The sequence below is a fragment of the Talpa occidentalis genome, unplaced genomic scaffold (genome assembly GCF_014898055.3).
Source record: "Talpa occidentalis isolate TD23 unplaced genomic scaffold, MPIMG_talOcc4v2.1 talOcc4.19, whole genome shotgun sequence".
Classification (NCBI taxonomy): Eukaryota; Metazoa; Chordata; class Mammalia; order Eulipotyphla; family Talpidae; genus Talpa; species Talpa occidentalis.
The window spans coordinates 1538449-1558728 of NW_023601962.1; the positions used below are offsets into that span (position 1 = coordinate 1538449).

Below are 20280 nucleotides of genomic sequence, written 5' to 3' on the forward strand. Positions count from 1 at the left end.
ATCACCCCCAGCTACTCCAAGACGGAGACGCTTATTGCAGACTCCGGCTTCTCAGAGGCTGAACACCGGTCTGGCCACTGCGTCTGTTGCCCTCTTGGCATACTCGGCGCGCCTTTGGGCAGCGGCAGCACCCGCTGGGAGACCGAGTGTGGCCGCCGGAGGTGCTTACGCTGTGGGCGGGTGCTGCTGCGGCGTGCGGTGCGCAGCTCTGAGGCGCCAAGGCGAGGGCGCGGGTTTGCGGAGACGCCCTAAAAAGCCCACACGGGCGAGGGCGCGCGCGGGGTTCCGCCCTGAGAGAGCAGCGGCCGATACTCTGGCGGCAAAAAGCTGCCAGATTTGGGGCCAGAAAAACCTCAGCGCCCAGGAGCGGGGCCGAGCCCCGCGCCCCCACCCCCACCCCAACCCCGCGCCCCCACCCCCAAACCCCCAAACCCCCAAACCCCCAACCCCCAAGCCCGCACGACCCCTTTCCCGCCGCCCCGGTGCGCGCCGGGGCTTCCAGTCGACCTCGGGCGAGGGGAAGAGCCGGGGACCCGCGGCGGGGCCGCCCAGCCTCGGCAGTCTGGGGGCGGCCTCTCCGCACTTGGGGCGCTGCCGGCCTGGCTCAGCCGTCCTGGCCCGGCCGGCTGCGCCGAGCTCGCGGGGAGCTCGGCCCCCCGGCCCCCTCACTCGCGATGCTGTGCCGCCTCCAGCTCCAGACACCCCAGGCTCGCGGCTCGCGGCCCCCGCCCCCGTTCAGGCGCCACCCCCACCCGCAGCACTCGGCCCCCAGCCCCTGGCCCGACCCCGGGGTCACGGACCCTGCTTGATTCGCGGCCCCCGACCCCGCAGCTCCTGTGGGAGACTTGGGGTGAACAGCGGCGGCATCTCCGACCTCCGGGCGCGGCAGTGGGGCTGGACCCCGGGGTCCCTCACACCCCCTGAGCACCCCCGGGGCTCCCTCCCCCTGGGCGGGACGCGGCAGTCGGGCGGAGGGAGATGCAGCCCCGGGCTCGGGGCAACCGCTGCCTCCCCGGGACCCGCCCGGCAGAGGTGCGCCCCGCGCTGTGCAGGTCCCGGCGGGCTGCGGGAGGAGGCGCGGCTCCCGCGGAGAGCTGGTCGGTCCGCGCTATGCGCAGCCCCTAACTGCCCTCCGCCCCCACCCCCACCCCACCCCCACCCCACCCCCACCCCCCCCCCCCCCCCCGCCCCCCCCCCGCCAAGCTGCGAGCTTGCTGCCCGCCCCCTGTACAGCTGCGCTCACAATCTCCCGGCGTCGGACTCCTCGCGCACAGCCGGCCTGACCGGCCCGTTCCGCCCACGCGCCCCGGCCTCCCGGAACCATGCGCCGGGCGCCGCCGCCAAATCCACCTCCTTCGCGGGTGGGCGTGGGGGGTGGGCAAGCGCCGTCTATGCGGCCATCAGGGGGCGCCCACGCTCCCCCACCCGGCTGCACCTCGCGTGCGGCTCTAGCCGGTCCCAGCGGCCTTGCTCCCGGAGAGACGCCGAGACCCGGCGGCGGAGGCGAGGCGGTGGGGTCGGCGCGCATCAGCACGAGCCACGCGGGGACGAGGGACGCGGGACACGACCCAATGGCCTCAAGCCTGGGAAGCGGGGGCGGAGGCGGCGGGGAGTCCCTTTCCCGTCGGCAGGAATTGGGGAGCGGGTATCCGGCACCCGCCTGGGGGCTGGGGGCGCAGGGGTGGCCCCGAGGTCAGGCCTCCTGCCGGCGGTGGCCTCGGGCCCTCCCCTGGGGCCTCTGGGGACAGGGCCGCTCTCCGCGCCCGCCGGTGTCCTCTAGGCTCGGCTCGGCTGGGGGTACCAGGACCCTCTGACGCCGAGCCTCGCAGCTGCGCGCACGGTCCTGGGGAGGCTCCGCGGCTCCTTGGGGCCCTCCCAGCGGGCTACTGTGTGCCAATGGCCGGGCGCAGGAAAGAACCGGAACGCTTGCCTTCTGACTTGGAGGGCCCCCAGGGCTACTGCTGTGGATGCTCACCTGCATCCTTTCACCCCAGGACTCGTTCTTCCTGAGGGCCCACTGTGTGCTGAAGCCCGGGTGACATCCAGAGTACACGGGAGATTCAGGCCCTGGGCACCAGGGCCAGGCCAGGGCTTTCCCCACTTACTCATTTCCCCTGAGGTTTTCTGAGGACCTACTGTGTGCCAGAGCCAGTGCAGGTGATGCTAGAACGGAAGCCAAAAGCCCAACAGTCCCTGGTTCCTTGGCTGAGCAGAGCTGAGCTGAGCTGAGCAGCCTCCCCGGTCTGGACTCTCCTCCTCCAGTTATACACCTGCAGATCCCTGGTGCTTAAATTATTTTCAAATAAATCATGTTTTTCAAACTTTTAGGGGTGGAACAAGGGAACCTGAGTATGGATTGTACAGGGTTAAGAAGAGATTCATTCTGTTGGGATGATGTTGCGGTTGCTTAGAAGATGATTTTGTTTAGACACGCAAGCAAAGGTATTTACCACCGAAGCAACGTCAGATCTTATAATTTATTTCAAAATAAATTTGGAAACAGACATTTCCATGACCTATTTTAAAATCAGTTATCTGTTATAAAGCCTACTAAACTCTTGTTTTTCTTGGTGATGTTTAAAATTTCAAAGGTGTTGGATTTAGGGAATGCACCACACTTTACACTTTTAAGTATAATTGGAAAATCTCGTTTTTTTAAACGTGGGATTTTTGTGTAGACCTGTTGTCCTAGACACAGGGCAGTTCGTCAGTTGATGTGCCCAGACTGTGGGCACCTTGGGGTGCCCCATGTGTAGGGTGTAAGAGAATGAACGGGATCCCCAGGGGCCGCCCCTGTGGGGGCGCATTCAGGCAAATGAGCGAATATTCACACGAACCCTCGCTTACCCAGACTTAGGGGGAAATAGGGCAGAGGCGGCCAGGGGACCACAGACAATGGTGCCTAGGGGACCCCTGGGAGGACTCTGGGGGGACTCGGTGCCTCTGAGGGGGACTTAGTACCTGGTGGGGTCTCGGTGCCCGGGAAAGGGGTGGTTGGTTATTTTTTGACTGCACAAGTTGCACACCACGGGGACGTGACCGGTGAGATGATGTTGGGGTCCTGCTGGGATTATGTCTTCGAGGGAGGCGCCCAGTGGGCCAGCCGGTGCTGCGGCAGTGGGGCGCCCCGAAGGCGGTGGCTTCTGGAAGGGGGATCCTTCGGTGTGTGGTGCCACTGAGCCTGGAGGGCCGACCCCCGCCCCCCGCGCCTCCAGGGCTCCCCGACGTCTCCGCCCTCCAGCCCCTCCGTGGCGGGGCCGCAGCCCGTGCGTCCTGCTCTCGGCGGCTCCGCCGCAGTCTCGGTTCCGGACCTGCAGGGCAGAAAAGGGAAACCCGAGCCGGTGCCCTTCGTCCCGGGAGCAGCGGCTTCGTGGGGAGTTGGCGGAGCAGGGGTGCACGCAGGGCTGGGGGGGTCCCTGGCCCCGGCGAGGCAGGGCGGCGAGGGGAGCGGGGGGCGGGGCCCAGGCCCGGGCAGGGCGGCGCCAGGCGGCGGCGGCCACGCGGGCGAGGGTCAGATCGCGCAGGGCCCCGAGCGCTGTGGGCGCAGGCCGGTGTGGGGGCCCCCGCGCCTTCGGGCTGCACCCCTCCTCCCGGGGGACGCAGCAGGTTTCGGGGAGAGGGCGGGCGGGCGGGCGGGCGGGGGAGGGGAGGAAGGGGCTGGCGCGGGGGTCGCCCCGCCTCTGCACCCCAAGAAAACAGACGCGCACTCGCGCAGCTGCGCTCTCCCCGTCCGGGGGCTATGGGCGGCCTCCGTTGGGCGCAGAGAGTTCGGGCCGCTTCTCCTCAGCCAGGAGACCCCAGTCGCGGCGCGGAGCCGGGGGGTGGAGGGGGGGTGGGGGGGAGGGGGGCGATGCATGCAGGAGGCGCCCTGGCCCGGGAACTACAACGCTGGGGGCGGGGCATGCCCACATGGCGGGGCCGCAACGAGCACCAGAGAGGCAGAGACGCCGACCCCGGGCCGCACGGCGGCCCTCAGCCCGACAGACGCGGCCCGCGCACGCGCGTCCAGCCCTCGCCGGTCACCTCGCGGGCTCGGCCGATCCCCCACCGCTGAGCCGAGCGATTTCCCCGCAGACGTCGGGGGCTCCCCAGTTCGAGCATGGGTGACGATGACAGCCCCGACTGCGCCCCGACGCCCGCGGCCCCGCACGCTTGTCTCACTGCCAGCGGGACCCCGAGGGGGCAGACTAGGGGGGCACAGGGGGTCTCCGGGGGAAGAAGCGCCCGGGGGTGCCCGGGAACCGACCCGATGCGCAGCGAGCTCTCGCCCCGCCGCCCCCGCCTTCCCGCGCCCGCCGCGCGTTCTGTCCTGGGGACGGGGCGGCGCCTTCAGGGACTGGCCCACGCGGGAAGCGCGGCGTCTGCGCCGAGAAATGTCTTCCCCGGCGAGCCCCGGGGTCCCCGCGGGCCTCCACTGACGAGACGAGGCCACCGGCGGGCCGGGGTCACCCTCGAGACAGACTAACGGACATGAGCGCAGCCGCCGCCTCCGCCCACACCGAGTCCACTAGTGGGGCCGGAGCCTGAGCAAGTACGCGGGACGCCCCAGGCTCAGGAGGGGCGAGGGGAGCAGGGAAGGGCTGTGGGCGGTACCCCCCAGGCGGGGGAGGAGGGCAGGGAAGGGCCGTGGGCGCGCACAGGCTCTCGGCACAGTCACCAGGTCATGTTGGGGCGCGAAGGGGCGCAGGGGCCTGATAAACTGCGCAGCTCGCGCCCCAGATGCGCCAGGGGCGGGCGGGTCAGGCTCCTCGGCCAGGCAGGCGCTGCGTCGGGGAGGAAGGAGCAGCCACGCCCTCAGCCCAAGTTTCCGGGGCCGGTAGTGGGGGCTGGGAGGCTCGTGACCCCCCCAAGCCCGGAAGGCAGGGGAGCCCCTCCCCGGAGCCCCACCCTAGCGCAGGGTCCTGGACTCCGAGGGCCGCGCTGGGCAGGACGCGCTCCCGGGACGCGGCCTCCCCAGGGCCAGACCCGCAGCCGTCGGGAGACCGGGCTTTGGGGCGCGAGCTCTCGGGAAGGGAACGGGGTGTCCAAGGGCGTCCCGAGACAGACGCCAGGTGGGGCGCGCAGGAGGCCTGGACACCGGGTGGGGCGGGCGAGGCGAGGACCAGGCCACGCGCAGGGGCCTCGGGCCGGCGGGGAAGGGCTGGATGCGGGGGCTCCGGGGCTTATGTTGGGCCCGGGAGGAGCACACGGGCGGGCCCGTCCCTGAGCGTGACCCCCGCGGCTCGCTCCCGGCTCCTCGGGACCCTGAGGGCGCCCCGGGGCGGGCTCCCCTCTGTCCCGCGGGCCGTTTTCACTCCCGCAGGGTTAGGGGGGCGTTTGGGGCACACGTTGTAAGCTTTCGGGGCTGAGCCCCCTCCCGCCCCAGGCCCAGCAGCGGAAGGGCAGAGCGGGTGCCCGGGTGTGGCAGCTGGGGTGTGTGTGTGTGTGTGTGTGTGTGTATCATTAACATGTGATTTTAACTTTGTGTGATGTTTAATATTTAAATTAATCATGTTGTTTCTGTGCCGGATGTCACTAAGCAGTGTGAAGGCAAGACGAGTCCACATTTCGGACGCGGCTGGACTGTTGACACTCCCTGCGGTGTAAAGGGTGTGTCATTAACATGTTTCTTCTGTGGTGGGATCACAGCACTGCCAGGATTCTCCACTTTCAACATTTAACACTAATAGAAGGACTTTCCACGTCATTAAAGACTGTTCAGTGTTACTGTATATTTAATTTTGTGTATATTGGGGGTTTTTATTTGGATAGTTTCGAATCATTTTACTGTAAATAAAGTGTTATTGAACATTTTTACACATAAAGATTTATCGGAATTTGAAATCATTTCCTTAGTTCATTTCCAAAATTAAAATTACTATTTCCATTGAAAATGTATTTTAGGGCCTCCCCAGTGGCGCAGCGGCTTGAGCACAGCCTGTGGAGCTGTCCGCAGCCGCCGCAGCGCCGGGTCGAGCCCGCCGGCCTCGGAGCAGCCCACATGGCGCGCAGACCCCTCCCGTCTCCCCGCTGCGCCCCTCAGCCGTGTGTGTCGTCAGGCTGCCTGCTCTGCTTCCTGCTGTCTCTGGTGAATCCGCTCCCCCTCCCGCACATCTGGCCTGTTAATTTATTTACATTAATAAATAAATCTTTTTTAAAAAAGGGTAAATATATTAAATTCAAAGTTCCCTGCAGAGGTGCTGTGAACTTATTTCTCAGGAATGGTGAGGACAGATTTCCTCTCCTGCCATCCTTTGTTCTGTCCCGCTGTCCTGCTCAAGCCTCCCGCCCTCCCCCTGCGTCGCGTCGCGTCGCGTCGCGGGCCTCACTTGTCCCAGCTCCCGCCATTGTCCGGCGCGGCCAGCGGCGCTTTCAGGCCTCTGGCAGGTCCTTTGTCAGCCCTTTGCTGTATGTACCCTTTAAATGCGCCCTCGGCAATTACGTCATCACTCTTGAGACTCCCAGGGTGCACCAGGCAGAACGCGAGAGGCCGCGCCAAGAGCGGCTCCCAAGGGCACATTAAAGAAGTAGAGGAACTAATGTTGCCGCCTCGTGGACTGGGGTGGTATCGTGGGAAAATCGCGGTCTGAAATTCGGCGGACTGGAAGTGGCTGCGCAAAGAGCGGCTCCCCGCGGCGTAATGAAGGCGCGGGTGGCGCCGCCTTGTGACCCAGAGGGATAAGTTGGGGGAAACTCAGAATGATGATGGCAGTGGGATGGGTAAGGTAAAGCGCCAGCAGGGGTGAGAAAGATGGAGTAAGGCGGGAAGCCGGAGGAGGAATGAGGTGGCGCGGCTGAGCACGGGATAATGTACGGACTGGACTGTGAATAAGATGCAGCGGTGTGTTTCAGGCAATAGAAAGGGCGGTGAGGACCATGTGAAAAATAACGGGGGAGGGCGCCGCCTGGTGGCCATCAGTGGCGAGACAGCAAATCCCTGACAAGTGGCCAAAGGGAAGGAAAGGCCCAGGTGGCCAAGCTCGGGTACCACGAAGGGGGCCTGTGGGGCAGAGTCGAGTGGCCTGTGGCGCAGGGAACAGCCATGACAGCCCACGGGGAAGGGGCGGGCCCGGCGCAGAGGCAGGAGCAGTAGAGCACGGTGGGCTTGTGTGTCCAGAGCCTTGAAGAGGAAAACCGGATAGACTAAAATGTTAGTGAGACTAGGAAATCTGTCCTTACTATTCCTGAGAAGTAAGTTCACAACCCCTCTGCAGGGAACTTTGAATTTAAAATACTTGAATGTTTAATGTAAATAGTAATTTTTTTTGGAAATGACCTAAAGAACTGTTCAAATTCAGAGAACACTTTATTTACAGTAAAATGATTGGAAACTAAATTTAAAAACCCCAATATACACGAAATTAAATGTAAAGGCTGGATAGATACAGTAACACTGAATAGTTTTTAATGCTGTGGACAGTACTTATAGTGCAGTGTTAAATGATGAAGTAGAATATAAAATTTTAGCGATGATGTAAGCACACTCTCCTTAACCCTTATGTGTGAGTAGAACACAATGTAAACCAACTGTACATCGAGTGGAATATTACACAGAAGTGCAAATAAAAGCCTCAAGCTGCATCCAAAATGTGGACTAGTCTTGCCTTCATACTGTTGAGTGACATTCAAGACAGAAACATAACAGGATTTAATTTATTTAAATATTCAATACCAGACAAAATTAAAATCAGGTTTAATGATACATGCAGTGATACATACCAGGATATGTAGTGAAGAGCCAAGAAAAAATGGGTGACAGCCATATAGGGGCTTCTTTATGGACGAAGATCATGCGATGATGTGACTTTACATTCCTTGACCTATTTAATGGAAGCTCATTTTATAATTATCAAGCTACTTCCCACCTTCTACACAGGCAAGTGCCAATATAGGGGAAAAACTAGGAAGGAAATGTACTAAGTCATAAGAATACTTTTTGATACAGTTCATCCTATTTTATTCTACTCTTCACATTTTCTATAATATACACAACTCCCTATCATTATCAGGACCAGTAACAGAAGCTGATGGAAACTCCATTGGTAAAATGACCTCCTTGCTCCTTGGCAGGGGAAAGTAATTTTTTAAAAGGCTGAAGAATTCCATGTAGTTACAGAAAAACATTTTAGGATGAAACATGGTCTCCCGCTAGTCACACAGGCAAGGGCAGAGCAGCAGTGATGGGAGTTCACGTCAAGGTCACCTCATTTTTTTTTTTTTTTAGTGAGGGTGTTTGGCTTTCTAGCCTGAACCTGTGCTCCGGCTAGCTTTTCAACCCAAATAAACAACTTTTGCCCCTATTCTTCATTTTTAAATTTAGAAATTTATTCTGTTTAATCCACAGCTGTATATAGCTTCAATTAAAAATAAAAGTGAAAACAAGACACTCCTTCAAAGTCTGAGCCCTTCCAGCTTACAAATACAAGAAAGTTGTCTTTGTCTACAAAAGATGCAGGAAAAATAATGAATGGGGCATGGATATTTCATAAAACAAAATTTTGTATAACAAAGCTTCTCCCTGTGACTCGTTCATTGCCTTTACAACCAAAAGGGAAAAAAAAAAGAATAGTAGAGAGGGACCTCCCTGTGGGCGCGAGGGGTTAGGACGCTGCACTATAAAGCACCAGCACCAGCAACTGCAGCACGAGTACCATCCCTGTCCAGGGAGCTGACCCACATGGTGCAGCAGACATCTCCTGTCTCCCCGCTGCTCCCCTCAGCAGTGTGTTTCAGTCAGTCTGCCTGTTCTGCCCCCCACTCTGTCTCTGGTGAATCCTCTCAAACACAACCCCCATCTCTGGCTTACAACCCAGTTCTTGAGTGCATAAATAATCTTTTAAGATTTATTTATTTATGCACACAAGAACTGGGGTACAGGCCAGAGATGTGGGGGGTGAGAGGATTCACCAGAGACAGAGTGGGGAACAGAACAGGGAGATCTACTGAAATACATTGCTGAGGGCAGCAGCAGGCATGACAGGAGAGGTCTGCTGCGCCACGTGGGACCCACTCCGGCCAGCCGGGATCGAACGGGTGCTGCAGAGGCTGCAGACAGCTTCACAGCGCTGCGCTCAACCACCTACAACCACCTTCGCCACCAGGGGAGGTCCTGTTTTAAATACAATTCTTAACACACCTCGCTTTATTTGCATTGAGTTAGGACCTTCTACCTTTTGATTTTTAGATTGTAAGAGGTTATGGAAAAAATTCATCTTTATTTATCCCGCAGGCCCAGAGGTGATCTTTTTCCAAAGTCCGAGCCCCGAGCCATTGGGTGACAGAGCACCCATGGCCCCAGAAGGGGCACATTTACAACTTGAAGCAAGCAGGGAGTAGAGAATCAGGAGACTTCTAAGAGTTCACCTGGTCATCTGAGGGGCACAAGTCAGGCTCCTGGCCAGTCACTCCCTGAAAATTTTAGTCCATCCCCAGGCCTTGTCCCAACATAACTCCAGGGCAGGAGGCACAGGCGGGTCTGTTGCAGGCTCCGCGACTCCCAGCCTTTCACTGACAGTGTCTGCCACAGCCAGACCCTAAAATATCCACAAGTCATTAAAACAGCAAACAAGGTTGCTTGAATTTCTGGGAAAGATTTTTTTTTAATCATTGTTAAAAATCCCCTTACCTGAAGCTGACATAAAAGCAAGGCGTGGGGCCTCCCTGATGGTGCAGGGGTTAAGCACCACACTGTGAGGCCATCCGCAGCCTCTGCAGCTCGAGTTCCATCTGATGGAAAGACTGGAAAGGAGGCCTCACGCGACTAAAACCTGACTCACGCAAGGAGGTGGGGGTCGAGGGGAATAACAGGACCATTAACCCAGCTGTGGAGGTCAGACCCTTAGGCGCCAGTGCCTAGTCACAGGGCAGGACACCTGAGCAGGATCCGAAGCTCTAGGGAGTGGCGCACAGGCCTGAGGGGAAGGATATGGAGATGGGGCCCACCCTGGAATCTCTGGTCCCTTTCTAGTGTTGCCTGTTACCTGACATCAGCAACAAACAGCCACTCCATGGAGGAGTGACCCTCCCAAAGAGAAAAGGGCTGTATCAGAGCAGTCTCTGCACGGGCTCAAGGCAGCCATCCCTCTGCCCACCCGTGACTATGCAGGTGCCTCTTCTCATCAACTCTCTCCCTCTGTAGGGCAGCAGCCTCCTGCCTGCTGTGACCTGTCAAGGCCGCCCGCCTGCAACCATGCAGGCCTCTCTCAGCAAAACCTGTCCCTTTCCCTTTCCCTAATAAATCTGCCCTGTTTTTTTGTGGGACCCTCGCCAGCGGCCAGGGAACGAACAGGCGCTGCAGAGGCTGCAGGCAGCACCACGGCCCAGCGCTCAACCGCTGCGCCACCAGGAAAGGCCCTAAATCTGCCCTTTAATGTAACTAGTGTCTCTGTCTCATGGAGAAACGTGGCTGGGGAACTCGTTGTGTCCCGCTGGAACGGGAGCTCTGGGGGCACCTTTCCCAGAGTGACCCCCAGGACCCGCACGCACTCTACACCTACAACATTTTGGCGACCGTGAAGGGACTCGTCACATCATCTGGTGCCAACATCACATCCCCAGGCAGGAAGGTGACCCATAGGGCGCCGCAGACCTCTCCTGTCTCCCCGCTGCTCCCCTCAGCAGTGGATTTCAGGCAGTTCACCTGCTCTGTTCCCCGCGCTGTCTCTGGTGAATCCCCTTGCCCCCACCCCCGCACCTCTGGCTGCACCCCAGCTCTTGTGTTCATAAGTAAAGAAATCTGTTTAAAAAATAAGTAAAAATTGGCCTTCCTGGTGGCGCAGGTGGTTGAGAGCCATGCTGTGAAGGTGTCCGCAGCCTCTGCAGCGCTGGTTCAATCCTGGCCGGCCGGCGAGTCTCCCACATGGCGCGGCAGACCTCTCCTGTCTTGCCTGCTGCTCCCCTCAGCAGTGTGTATTTCGTCAGTCTGCCTGTTCTGTTCCCCGCTCTGTCTCCGGTGAATGCTCTCACCCTCCAGTGCATCTGGCCTGTACCCTGGTTCTTGTATAAAAATAAATAAATCTTTAAAAAAATAAGTAAAATAAAAGCATGACTAAAACATCATTTACCTGCAGATCCTGACATGGATCCTATTGCAAACATTACAAAGCAGCTGCTATTCAAAATATATTGTGAGAAAAATGAAGGCTCTCGGCTCCACATAGAATGTTTCTTGTTGCACATCATGGTGCAGCACAATATACTTTGGCCCAGACTCTGACATCCCTGAGTCTGTTCCGTGGTTTGGTGTAATACTCAGCCTTCAGCCGGGAGCCTGTGTTTATTTTGGGGGGTCAGAAGGGTCTCCTGGGGACTGTGCAATCTTGGGTTTTGTTTCCTGAACCGAGGCTGGCCTCTCTCTGCCTTTGGATTGGTGAGCTCTATAGAGGATCTTCTACTGCCACTTTCACTTTAGTTTTCTGGTTCTATTTCCCTGCTCAGCTTTTTCTTTTTTCTTTTCTCTTCAAATTATACAGGGGATCTCTTGTTAACATTTCTTTCAGGGAAGATTTGTTAGTGGACCACTTCTTCAGCTTTTGTTTGTCTGGGCAGAACATTTTTACTCTCTTGTCTCTGTAGGAGAATCCTGCAGGTTAGGATATTTGTGACCCGTATATTTTATCTCTATTCTGAATACGTTATTTCATCCTCTCCTTGCACTACAGTCCTCCAGAAATGTAAGTCGGGTCCATCCCCACATATGCACGGTCCATGACAGAAACTTGTTAAGAGGTGCTAGGATCTGGGCCTCATCCTGGTGTGGTTACCTGAGCGTTCTAAAAGGATAACTCTACAAGACTTTCCATGAAAACCAGCATCAGGAACATCATTGGTACACTCTACCTATAGACTAGAGAGAGAGAGAGAGAAATTGGAGAAAGAAGAAAATTTCCATAGAAAGCAGTCCAATAAATCCAGAAAAGAAGAAAATTATTATATAAGGAAAAGAGAGCCAAGATCACTCATCTTCTGGGGCACAAGGACCATAGGGAAAGCTTTTGGTATGGGGACCTGGCAAGAATTTTGTTTATTGTTGGAGTGCTATGCAAGAAATCCCAGGTCCAGACATGCAAATGATCCCTCTTACTTTCCTTTTGCTTTGTGAAATGAATGTGTATACTATTGTAAAATAGTCTCCTTTGTGGGCCCCCCTGGTGGCACAGCGGTTGAGCTCTGGTTGCCAAGCTGCCCGCAGCCTCCACAGTGCTGGTTCGATCCCTGGCCGCCGGGAGGGTTCCACATACTGCACAGACTTCTCCTGCCGCCCGCTGCTCCTCTCAGCAGTGTACTTCCTCAGCCCGCCTGTTCTCCTCCCCGCTCTGGCTCTGGTGAATTCTCTCACCCTCCCGTGCTTCTGACTGTACCCAGTGCCTATATAAATAAATAAATAAATCTTAAAAAAAATAATCTCCTTTGTACTCAGTATTTCTACTGGGAGAAAAAGATGAATACGTCAGGGGCTACCAGCAAACATTTCCATTTTAAAGCCATTTCAGTGACTCATACAGGGCTGCCACCATATAAGGTCAAATGTGGCATTTACTCTATGATGCTAATTAATTTCATGCATGTTTGCCTGGGGCATTATTTCACTTCCCTGGATGTTCCTATGAGATTCAGAATTGAGAGTATTATTCATTGTACACAAAAATATAAAGGGTCTTTGTAAGGCAGTCAAATATAAATGACATTTTAGGCTATCATCACTGTGAATGTTACATGAATCTCAAAGTCAAAAATCTGTTCACCTTATTAATTCAAGCATTAATTCAAGCATTCATCTTAATTCAAACATTTTCTACATGGATATAGAATATTGAGTTCAATTCTTTCCTCTGTTTAGTGAGATGAGCTCTTTATGCTGACCTTGTTTTTGCAGATTTATTTCATTCTGTTGTTCCCAATATGAGTTAATTTGCATTTGGGGGCTTTATATGTACCTAGTTGGCCAGAAAATTGAGCAGGCAAAATATAAACAGACCAAAAAAACCCCACAAAACCTGCAACAAAAACACCCTCTTACGTTCAGAACAATTGAATAGCAATATTTCTCTATATTAAAGACAAGAAGCTACCTATAAATCCTTTTTCAATTCCATAATAGTTACAGCCTGAAATTAGTGATGCAAAAGTAGCTTTCCCAGTTCCTGTGCAGTTATGAGTGATCATGTGACTCGTTCTTCCCAATACAAAGTGAACAAATGTGACAGATGTTACCTGATAAGAAGTATCAGATGTTACATGATAAGAAGCTCATGTTCCTTCTCAATGACCTCTTAGTCCACATCCAAAGAATTGATGTAATATACTATGATATTATCTAGGATAGTTGATCTGTGAGCCAGAGGTTGCTACTATTCTTATAAGACCAAGCAGGAAAAAAATGGTTCAAGAGAACTGTTCTAAGAAGGAATTCATAAGAAATAATGTTTTATTCTGTTGAACTGTTGCATTTGGATTTAATGATCACCACAATCTTGTGGGTCTTCACTAATCTTTACAATATATATACTCTCTGCTATTGCTTACAAATCTTTAAGATTTCCAGAGATCCCAGTCTATGTATCTCCCTAGGAGCTTCTGTAACTTCACCTACTTTTCAATCCAGTGCACATACTTTGTGGGTATTTCAATGTGTTAAAGACTTTACTTGGAGGGGTGGGGCAGAATGTCATACATCTTGGTATGAAATGAAATTTTTACTGGAATGATAACTATGACATTAACAACGCATGGCGATAAGTAGTGATTTTACCACTTCTAAAAACAGAAATACATCCCCTTAAATTTAGCCAATATTATTTGTTGTGCCCATGAACATTATCCAACAGGTTTGATGACACCGCACTTCCTGCCTTCATATTCAGACAGTGAAAGCTGTTTCATGGGACAAGTGTTATAGATGAAAAGGAACAGGTAGGAAATAAAAGTGTAATGCAAATCTAGACCCATAGTTGGATAGTTGACAGCTGCATGTCTGCAGGAAAAAAAAGAGTCAATATTTTCTGTGAGGATAGATTGAAATGGGATTAAAGTACAGCTGGATTTTATCTGATGTTCCATAACAGTACACATTTCTCTCAGATGTAAAAGAAGTATCTGGATGAGTCTGACGACTTAGACTATTCAGTAATCACAAATTCTATCACTTTTCTTTGTATATAAATATTGATAATTTTATATATCTAATGTGGCATTTCAGAAATAAGAACGTATTGCTCAGTACTGTTGAATAGATTCAGGTTGCAACTGGCAGGACTAGGAAGTGGCCACCCCAGGGGAGAGGGGTCAGCAGTGCCCACCTGATCTGTTGAGTGGATGGAAGAATCAAGGTACACACTCACCTCATAGCATAGCAAAGAGCTTCTGCACGGCAGGCAAGCACACTTCAAAAAGAGGTCATTGAGAGAGTAAATAATATGATTGTCAGATGCTATTCTGATAGGAAAAGGCCTAGGCAGCCACAGCTCCAGAGCTGCCTCATGCTTACAGCTCTGTGATCCCAAGGTGTCAGAGGAACACGGCTGAGGGCCGCTCCTTGGCAAGCTGACCTGGTCTGCTGCTCACCAGGCATCAACTCAGACACTCACCTGTTTCCTTGGGGTTCTGAGTTCCACACAGGAAGGTACTTAAGACAAGACACTGGCTTCTCAGTGCCCTTTTGTTCATGAGCACACCGGCTGCAGCAGCTTTGGCATCCTGGGGTGTCAGCCACAACCTTCTTCATCCCTAATCAGTGAAGCCTGCAAGGTTTCATTACAGACATTGAAGTGAACCATACACGATGAGCACTCGTTCTAACCCTTGATGATCTTCCTGCAATCCTAACTAAGGTACCGTCTACAGATTCTTTAGTATCGGTGGTTCACACAGGGCCACATGAGACTTACTCATTTCAGCAGAAAAACCCAGATACACTGCGAACAGAAAAGACGATCTCCCCTGAACATGGACGTAGCATTTGTATGTTAGGGATGCTCAGACCTCAGCCTGCTTAGGTTGTATAAAAATTCTTGATCCATAAACTATAATCTTTGAATTGTAAAGATTCTTCTTGTTCTCTTCCAGGACTTAAGGAAAACAGGCACCTGCCACTGCAAATGTCACCATCTTTCCATGTACACTAATGATGAATAAGCACCCTACAAGTTGTTCTATAAAATTCATTACCTGCAGACCCAAGTGAAAGGCTACTTTTAGTGTTGTTACATGTATGACCTTAGCTTATTTTCCACAATATGGAAACCATGAAAACTCAACACCAAATATTGGGAACAAACAGCAGAGGAGGTTCACTCGAAACCCACCAAAACAAAGTGGCCACTGAGGATTTCCGAGCAATAGCACATACATTATCCTGGACTCAGAGAGAAAATAATGCCACAGTCTCCCACACAGACTCAGCTTTCCAATTATTCCAGATGATTCTGAGTATTAGCTATTATAATATTCTAAATTATTTAATGTAAAATTAAATGATCACTATATCTTCCATTCTATCAAAGATGCCAATTTTTCAATTGGCCTCAAATAGTAAAGTCTGCATCTAAAGAGTAAGACCAATTCCTCAGGTCTCAGAGATAACATTTACAAGCCCCCTGAGACAATACCCACCATCAGATCCATAATGAAAATATTTTTCGTGCACCTTCAAAACTAACTTTTTATTTTTTAAATTGATGTTATAGTTCTAAGAGCCACAGTTTTTTTTTTTTTAAAGATTTATTTATTTATTTATACAAGCACTGGGTACAGTCAGAAGCGCCGGAGGGTGAGAGAATTCACCAGAGCCAGAGCGGGGAGCAGAGCAGACAGAAAGACAGAAGGACCGAAGGACCAAAGGGCAGCGGGCGACAGGAGAGGTCTGCATGCCATGTGGGAGCCTCCTCCGGTGGCCGGGGAGCAGCCTGGAATCGAACCAGCGCTGCAGAGGCTGCGGGCAGTTTTGCAACCCAGCGCTCAACCGCTGCGCCACCGGGGAGGCCCTCCAAACTAACTTTGGAACATCTGTATTAGTATTCTGTAACATTAAATGAGCTCAACAAATAATTATGCTTACTCAACATCAAAACAAACTTTGAGGGCCTCCCTGGTAGACCAGGGCTTAAGTCTCACCATTATCACCACAATGGCCCACAATATGGCCTAAGTTCAATCCCCAGTCAGGGAGCTGACCCACAGAGGGCACAGCAGACCTCTCCTGTATTTACCTGCTGCTCCCCTGAGCAGTGTATTTCAGTATATCCGTCTGTTCTGCTCCCCACTCTGTCACTGGTAAATCCTCTCATCACCCGACACTGCTGGCCTGCACCCCAGGTCTTCTACACAAAAATAAATCTTTAAACAAAAAAAGCAAACTTTGAATTAGAAATTGGTAGAGTTCTTGTATGCATAAATAAAAATGCATAAATAAATAAAAATAAAAATAGGAATGTTGTAAGAATTATATAAAATAAAATATTAAAAAAATAAATCTAGGGCCACCCTGGTGGCACAGGGGGTTGGGGGTTGAGCACCGCACTATGAGGGGGTCTACAGTCCCCACAGCCCCAGTTTGATCCCCGGCCGGCCAGCGGGTGTCCCACCTGGCAAGGCAGACCTCTCTTGTCTCACCCGCTGCTACCTTCAGCTGTGTATTTCAATTGGTCTGCCTGTTCTGTTCCCCGCTCTGTCTCTCGTGAGTCCTCCCACCCCCTGCTTCTCTGGCCTGTGCCCTAGATCTTTTGTGCATAATAAATAAGTGTTTTAAAAAGATAAATAACAAAACACCAATGATTCAAAACAATAAAGCACAGCAATGGTACCATGATCCCAAATGTCAACAGTAATGTCCAGTTTGGGGAGCAAAAGGATCAGAGTGTGGTGGCAGGGAGTACTGGCTACTTCACTGCAGACACATGGATTTACAGCCTGGGGAAGAATTTAGGCAGAAGCCAAGTCATATGTGCTTCCTCTGTAGCTGTTCAATAGCATAATAAAAACTAAACTCCCTATTTTCTACTTACAACTGAGATTCAACCAATGATAGCTATAAGTTTTTGACATTTTTAAAAGACCACAATAAATTTTAAAGAGGCTTTGTGTATAGCCCAGTCCCTGGCAGACTGCAGGCATTTAGCTAACCCTTGTTCACTACCTTGAGTGTTCAGCGTACTTTCTATCATGGAAAAGAATACACACACTCCTGTGCTGACATAACTGCTGAAAAAAAATAGTTACATATAAACATCATCATTAAATTGAAGTCCACTTATCCAGATGTGTATACTTTATTAAAACCCAAAGGATTGTTCTCAGAAGTGTCTATAAAGGCACACCCCATCCTGCTTGCTTTGCTTTATCAGATACTGCTTTTCACAAATTGAAGGTGTGTGGCAACCTGGACTGGGCTAAGTCCAGCAGCACCATTTCCCAAAAAACATATGTTCACCTCATGTCTCGGTGATATCTAATTAGGCTATTTTCCCGTTAGACAAAATACTACTGCATACCTAATAGACGACACTATAGAGCAAACAATTTTCACTCACACCAGGAAACCAACAAAAAAGTAATGACTTTATTTATGCAATATTAGGGTTGCCGTGGTATTCTGGAAATGAACCAACAATATCTTCAAGGTGTGCCTGCACCACCTTTTATTTGGTGCAATATAAGTACACCTATTAAAGCAAAGAAATGTATTTTGCTAAGGCTGCTGTTTGGAGCTGGCCCTACCCCCACTATGGCAAACCTAATGAAGATAGGAGGTGATCACAGCTGGTGCTGGGATAGAGAAACGCTTGCCACAATATGTTTAAGAACATGTATCAGGATGAAATAGACCTATTTTTATCTCCAGAGAATTGTTCTGCATTTTGTTTATATCCAAAGCACAATTTAAAAGTGAAGGTAAGTACAGGACAGTGCACAGACACCAGCGGGCAGAGAGAGCTGAAAACGCCAAAGGTCTGTGAAAAGAAACACCTGCACAGTCACAGGCAGGCGGGAGCGCTGCCTCGCTCTCCAGAGCATTTTGTTAAAGTAGGACATACATCTTCACACTCAACTTCACATTCGGTTCATTGGAATAACAAACATAATCGAGATTGTTTCAGAGAATGGATGTGTGCTCTTCAATACTGAAAATTACTAAGAGCAATGTGCAAGAATCTAAACTTTAGGACTATGTAAATAACCTTTTTAAAATCTAATCACAAAATGATACAAGTTCACTGAAAAACTTATCAACAGAGGAAACATGAATAACAAAACAATCACCGTGAATACCAACATCCTGAGGACACCAGTCACTGCTTCTAGTGTGTTTCCCACTTGTATAGATGACATAGATCAAATCTTTAACAGTCAAAGGGGGGGGTCTTATCCTGAATAATACTGCAGGCACTGCTGAGGCATTGCTTTCTTATCAGCTGTTCTAGATCTCCAGGAATTCCTTCTGGTAGGTACAGCAGCTAAATCTGCTGTATGGGAATAATTACAGAAAAGGCTATTTTGAAATGCAGTCTCCTGTGAGTAGCAATCACATTTGGGATTAGAGCTATTTCTAAAACTATTAAGGAAATCATGTGCAACATTAAAGACAGCATCTGCATGTAACACAATGATACATTAAACTTTTATTTTAACCTGAGGCTCTTTCCTTATGAAGGAGGAAGTCCAACACCCACGGAGCTGTTCTGAGGATGGACAGGGTTGCCCACACTCCTCCCCTCCCGCTGGCCTTCAGGGGGTTTCCAGATTAGCCTCATTTGACAATCTCTGATTTGGCCAAAAATATGTAGTCCAAAAATCCCTGACTTTCGTCCTTATTTGTATGATCTTAACACAAGTTCCTGTCTCCTTTGGACCTTAGGATTCTCAACTACGGAGTAGGAATAATGTCTCTACAGTGCCACCAGTGAGATCACATAACTTAAGTAATGGACTTGTTGCACAGGGTCAGGTAATCTCCAGCAGGTGCTCAATAAACATCGATTTCTTTCCCCTTCCCTGACCTGTTCAACTTCTCTCCAAAGCAAGCATAAAAGGATTTATGATGGAGGAGGTAATATCAGTTTAACAGATTATAAATATTAAAAAGTTGATTATCGACAAAACGTCCACTTCCCAGGTGAATGAGTGTGGCTTATTCACGCTCTAATACAGGAGAGATCCTCTTAGGGCCAGGTATCAGTAGAGAAAAGACCTCAAGAGCTTAGGAATGGGCCCTTCAGTGTCTCAGATGATTTCCCATGAAGGACCTTCCATCCCCATTGGTGATAGCATCCAGCTGTCCTTGCTGTGGGAATCTCGGGGGTGTCCTTTAGTGATAAAGAGATAGTCACAGGTTTCAATACACTGAAATGGTGACTACAAACCCATTTTTGAAAAGCAGACATTGTATCCAGAGTGTGGCAGCCGTGTGGCTCTTGGTCACTCAAGGCTCAGGAAAGCCTGGTTCTATTCAAGGGGAGTCTGAAGTCGCCTCATGAGGCAGTTTCTAGGTGTCAAAGTTCCCTCTTCCAGGCTCTGAATGGCCACATCAGCTGCACAACAGGTAAGTGATGCCTCACCCTTCAGACGTGGGCCCAGGCCCAGCACGGGCAGCATCTCAGACCCCGTGAGAAATGCAGAGCCCCAGGCACCACGCAACCTACTGGGTAAGAACCTGCACCCCAGGAGACTGGGACTCGGCTCTGCCCTCCTGCCTGCTGGACCTGGCGTGGGGAGGGGGATGTCAGCCCCAGAAAAGTTTACAATACATTCTCCAAATTATATCCTAAGTCCACAGAGATAAAACACACAGATCAATGGAACAGAACGGAGAGCCCAGAAAACCCATCCGGAGGTTGATCAGTGCAGCAGGGAGGTGCTGGGAGCAAACACGGGGGATGCGCCTTCATTCAGGGGCGCCGCGCACCCTCAGGGTCACACTCGGGAATGTCCTGACCCCCATGTTCCCCCAGGACCCAAATGACCCGCGCAGAGCTCTCCACAGCCCGCCCGCCCCGCCCCGGGTTCCCTGACTCACGGCTCGGCCGTCAGCCGCGGGCAGGGAGACGTCCTCACCTTCCCCTGACCTGTTCAGCGTCTCCCCGCACTTCCCCGCCTCCTGTGCTTTGCCCCCGGGGCTTCTCCTGCCTCGGCCCGCGGGCCGCTCCGCCGGGGTGGGCGCCGCTGGAGGCCACGGCTCAGCCACTTCCGCTCCCGCCGCCGTTCCCGCGTCAGCGCGCAGGGACGGGACGTCACGCGCAGGGGGCGGGGCAAGGCCGAGGACGTAGAGGCTCGCGGGGGGGGGCCGGGGGCGGGGCAGCGGCGCGCGCG

At 52.3% G+C, this 20280-nt stretch overlaps 1 long non-coding RNA gene across 12 annotated transcripts; it reads right to left on the reverse strand.

Moving 5' to 3' along the window:
* Positions 1–3222: 3222 nt before the first annotated feature.
* LOC119250967 (uncharacterized) lies at positions 3223–20156 on the reverse strand. Of its 12 annotated transcripts, none has more exons than XR_008552733.1 (4): positions 16185–19970; positions 14319–14717; positions 7699–12345; positions 3223–3311 (listed from the first exon to the last, which is right to left on the reverse strand). It is a non-coding gene; the product is annotated as an uncharacterized LOC119250967 (long non-coding RNA). The 12 variants fall into 12 exon arrangements; XR_008552739.1 differs by lacking the exon at positions 3223–3311 and adding an exon at positions 20037–20156 and having other exon boundaries at positions 6138–12345; positions 16185–19277; XR_008552734.1 differs by lacking the exon at positions 3223–3311 and adding an exon at positions 20026–20156 and having other exon boundaries at positions 6138–12345; positions 16185–19277.
* Positions 20157–20280: the final 124 nt, after the last annotated feature.